Below are 5,311 nucleotides of genomic sequence, written 5' to 3' on the forward strand. Positions count from 1 at the left end.
GGGGAGGCAGTTAACAGAAGACCATGGACATTCTCAAGCTCCTCTCTCTAGCACAAGTATGGAGAGGTTTTTAGAAAGATTTTGCAATCAAGAAACTCTTGAGATGATAACAGATATAATGACATTTCATTTTTATGTGTAATAATAAAGAATATATTAAATACCAGGCTTTATTATTTGATTGAAAAAGAAGAAATGTTTCTTGTCGTGTCTGGCATAGGATTGACTAAGGAAATTGTTTGGTTACTTAACATATAAAAGTATAGGATGTAGGCATTTTGTGAATGTCAATTAAGCAAAACAAAATGTTCAGGCTTTTTTTTTTTTTTTTTTTGGCAATTCAAGTTTTTTGAAGAAGATGCAGATAGCTTCTTTACACTTTATTCTTTTATGGGGTGGGGGGTGGGGGCAGGATGAGTCACACAAATACCAAAGACTGCAAAGCACTGGCTTCTTGGGTGATGGAGCCATGTTAGTTACAGTCACTGAGTATTAACTCCTCCTCACTTTCCAAAACAGTTTTAAAGAATGTTACAGTGGAGTGATACTCCATGGGGTTATTTGCAGGGACTGTACTCCTAATATTCTTTGTTTTTTTTAAAGGGTTGACACTGAAGAATGGATTGCCACTATTGAAGCATTACTTTCAAAAAGTTTTGATGCTTGTCAGTGGCTAGTTGAATATTTTATTGGTTCTGAAGGACGAGAATTGATAAAGTAAGTGTCAAGATTTTTAATTAAAAGAAATTTGTGTTTCTTCCAGTGATTGGGAGCTGACATTTCTTGTAACTCTTTTTATTTCAACTTGAAATTATATTTCTGATTGGAATCAATTTTAAACTTTCTTCACCAATGAAGCAGTGAGGAAAAAATCATTCTTTCCAAACCATCTCTGTTAGACTAGACTCAGGGTATTCAAGGAGAATGCAAGGAGAGCATGTGTGCAGATGGCCAAGTGCTCACAGGTAGCCACATCCTAAAACCCAAAATACAAGGCCCTTTCTTCAGGGGCCCACAGTCTGGTGCACAGGGGGTCCCAAGGGTGCTATCTTGGCTCCAAGCTTTAACTATTATCTCATTCTGAGAAATTGAAGGGGTTCCAGGAGAGCTGCTCCTGAATGAACAGAATTCATAAAATTTTAGATTATTTGCTCAATGTTCAATTTATATTTATACAGATACTCATTTTGGGAGAAGAGAGGAAGAGGAAGGAAGGGCTTCACTTTTCCGTGTTCAGGGGTCTTGCTTTCCTGTTTGGCCTTCCTCCTCCACAGTGGCCACGAGCTGTACCAAAGCTCTCAGAAGACCTGAACTAACATCTTGGAGTAATTTTGTTTCTTGGATTGCAAGTGGGACTCATGTTGGGAAGGTTGACTTACAGAGTTCTGTTTTGCTTTTTTACACCACACTTCTATATTTTAGGATATTCTTGCTGGAGTGCAATGTGAGAGAAGTGCGAGTCGCTGTGGCCACCATTCTGGAGAAAACCCTGGACAGTGCCTTGTTTTATCAGGACAAGGTCAGCCTCATGTTTAAATTTCTATTTATACATTCTGTTTTTACCAAAAGTATAAAATGGCCATAATAAGAAAGAGAACCTAGGATTGCAAGCTGGTAATTTCTCCACATAAAATGTACCCTCTGTGAACTGACTTTGTGATGAATGCCAAGTAGAAGGCATTCTGACTTTTCCTCCTCTTACCCCAAAAACCAAGGTAGGCCAAGAACTGAGGTCTGCGTTGGTCTGCTTCAGAATTTTCTCTCTAGAACACTCTCCTTTCAAAGTCTTCTCTCAATAGTTTGTATTTGATCTCTGCACTGAGGCTAACCTGAGTCTAGAGGCTCTCGTCTAGATCCTTAGACATTTTGAGCCACCCCTGGCTTTGTCTCTTTCCTCATGAGCTATTTTTATGACCTAAACCTACAATTGGCAACCAAACCAAATACTGCCATTCGTTCAGGGTCATTGGCCAAAATAGTTCCTTCATTGGTTTTCATTATTCTCTAATCTGTTTTGTTCCTCTGAATTTCTTCTTTTTCTAACCCAATTTTCTGTAACATATTTTCTGGTTCAAAATTCTACACATGCCAAAACAAGCCAGGGTATTTATTACCATCCTCAATCCCCAAAGATTTTAATACCCAGAGAAATAAATGACATATGTTGTAAGTCTGATTATTCAGTCTGTTAAGTGCTAGCAAATACAGCAGTTACTTCCCAAGTTTGCTGTTTCAAACAGCTGACACTACATGGAAAACTTTGAAAAATGTTATTTTCAAAACTAATTGGCTCCTTAAACATTGGCTGGAGGCAGTGTGTCTCAGTGAACTAAATGCAGATTCTAAAAATTGCTGCTTCAAATACAGTTGTTAACTTTGTGATGCAACCTTGAGCATGTTCTGTAAGGGAGATGTTTAATCCAGATACAGTGCCTGACACCCAAGCACTTGGTTCCTTCAACATTGCCTGACCCAGGGAGCTCTGCTCAGTCCAGAATGAACAAAGAGGTCGAATATGCCCCTTAGGAAGGGCCCAGAAGACTGTCTCTCAATTCAGGATTTATAAGGAAGATGAGGTTTACTCTAAGGCATTGGTTTTCAATCAGCTTAAACAGCAGAACTATTTTCCAAACAAAACCTTACCTGAGTGCAGAACATATAAACTAGGTCATTGGGAGTTGCTTAGGACAGTTTGGAGACCATTGCTCTGAAATACTCTGTGGAAGTTGTGTAAGACATTTAGCATGAGGACCTTCTCATTCTCCTTCCTCCCGTGCACCAACCTAGACAAAAGATAACGATAGAGTTAGTGCAGTCTCCCTACAGATGGGGTCAGGCCACACCATCACCCCAGTGACCTCTGAAGGCAGGACTGCAGGTGGTAGAAAGGGAAGGAGTGGTGGTGCAGGGTGAAAACATGGAAGCGTTTGCCTCAGTAAATTCTATTGAATATCCAGATCCAGCTGATGCATTTTATGTCAGTTTTTCCCTCATAATGGAAATGGTGCCTCTTGCCATCCACTCTGTATTGGAAAGTATTTTGAAAGTTAAGTGCTATGTAAATGCTAAATTTTATTGTACTTATACTGATGTGACAGGATGGTTGGGAGTATTTTAAAAGTCTCTGGACACCATCTTCAAGAAAATAAATCAACAGAAATAGTAAGAGTAAGCTTGGTCTTCATTCTCAGATCACAGATGAATTTCTAGGAACTTGTCCAAAAGCAGTTGGGTGGGAGGGAAAGAAGAAGCAATGTGATAACCAAAATGGTTTCTAAATAAATAAAATGTTTTTCAAAGCTTTCCATGAGGCGTCAGCGGGCTTTCAAGTAAGTTCCCAGTTGAGTGGATATTGCCGTTGTCATTCTGTCAGGCTGTGCTCTCCATCTGCTCCATCGGCTTGGTTTCTAGCCCCTATGCCTGTGTCTGTGTTTTTATTTCTTTGCATCTGTGATTATGTAAAGAAGTAGCATAGTGGAGGGAGGGACTCAGAAATAGGTTTCCTCTAAGCACCCCCACCCTTTTTCTAAGAGACAGAGAAATTGGATCTACAGAAAATGTGCCCATTAGGCAGTAGAATCATGCCCTTGACTCTGAAATATAGGAGACAAAACTAGGCGTTCCTTGAAGTATTTCTATAGTACCAATCTTCCCCTGGCAGGTAAAATTGAATCATTCTGTTTTTGCTCTCCAAAGCATAAATCCATCTGAATCTGAGACTGGATTGTATCAACCAGATTTTCCTTTTGTTCTTCTGGTGACTTACTTCAAATTAATCCTGTTGCAAATGTCTGTCTTACATGGTTTTTCTTTATGTAATCTCATCTTTCCTCTGACCAGTTAAAAAGCCTTCACCAGTTACTGGAGGTACTACTTGCTCTGTTGGATAAAGATGTCCCAGAAAATTGTAAAAACTGTGCTCAGTACTTTTTCCTGTTCAACACTTTTGTACAAAAGGTAAATGGTTTTTTTCTAATATATTTTCATAACACAGAAAATTTATAGTCTAAAGGAATTTTATACATGGAAAAATATAGACTGGTCAATATTGAATTTATATGATACGGTCTTATGGCTGTTTATTCTTTAAAATCTTAATTCAGGGATTATGTTACTTGCAGGAAGTTGGATACAGGTAAGTGTACACTCATTGACAGCAAACGTCTGCATTAAAACTAGTATCTAATTATGTGTTCTGTAGCCTTTGTGAAGCAATGTGAGGCTATTGGAACTCAAAAGAGTTTTTTTAATTAGGCCGAAACCGGTTTGGCTCGGTGGATAGAGCATCGGCCTGCGGACTGGAGGGTCCCAGGTTCGATTCCGGTCAAGGGCATGTACCTGGGTTGCGGGCACATCCCCAGTGGGAGATGTGCAGGAGGCAGCTGGTTGATGTTTCTCTCTCATCGATGTTTCTAACTCTCTATCTCTCTCCCTCTCTGTAAAAAATCAATAAAATATATATTTTTTTTAAAAAAGAGTTTTTTTAATTAGGTTTTTAACAAATATTTTTATATGTAAACTAGAGGCCTGATGCACGAAATTGGTGCAGGAGCAGGCCTTCCTTCCCCCCGCTGCCGGCACCGGCTTCCCTCTGACACCTAGGACCCGGGCTTCCCTCCTGCCACAGGCAGGCACCCGGACCCGGGCTTCCCTCTCAGCCCCAGCTTCGTCCAGAAGGACGTCTGGTCTAATTAGCATATTATGCTTTTATTATTATAGATAATTATAGATTATAGCATTTTAAAACTTACTCCTTAAAACTTCTCATTTAACTGTTTTTAAAACTGATTTTTGTCTGGATAGGAATATAATTTGTCGTTCTCAATATCTTGTGACAGCAAGGTATTAGGGCTGGAGACCTCCTCCTGCGGCATTCAGCTCTGCGACACATGATCAGCTTTCTCCTGGGGGCCAGTCGCCAGAACAATCAGGTAATGCTGCTTGCCAGCCCCCTCGGTAGCCATGGTTTTGTAGTCACTTTACTTCTCTGTGTAGGTGATAAATATTTTTAATCTCGTAAGAGTCCAGGTACTAATACTATATCGACTTTAAAATTCTTTATAGTTCAATTATTTTTGCAGCTTTTCTCAGAATTCCCTAATAATAACAACCCATGGAAATGACTAACTAGAGTATCAATTAAAATGTGAAGTATTATAGCAGCAAAGATGGGTCCTGATGGGGGGATTCAAAACCCTGCGAGTCTAGTGCTGCCAGCAAGGCTGTTCGGGTGGCAGTCACTTCCGGAATGCTGATAACAAGGCCAGAGTTCAACTGTGAAATTGTACTGTTATACACTGTTATATCCTGC

General features: G+C 39.7%; 1 long non-coding RNA gene across 1 annotated transcript; it reads left to right on the plus strand.

Moving 5' to 3' along the window:
* Positions 1 to 582: 582 nt before the first annotated feature.
* On the plus strand, positions 583 to 4,934 carry LOC102439758. Its single transcript, XR_001347057.2, has 4 exons — positions 583 to 717; positions 1,423 to 1,519; positions 3,841 to 3,957; positions 4,839 to 4,934. It is a non-coding gene; the product is annotated as an uncharacterized LOC102439758 (long non-coding RNA).
* The last annotated feature ends 377 nt before the right edge of the window (positions 4,935 to 5,311 follow it).

This window comes from Myotis lucifugus, unplaced genomic scaffold (assembly GCF_000147115.1).
Source record: "Myotis lucifugus unplaced genomic scaffold, Myoluc2.0 scaffold_11163, whole genome shotgun sequence".
NCBI lineage: Eukaryota > Metazoa > Chordata > Mammalia > Chiroptera > Vespertilionidae > Myotis > Myotis lucifugus.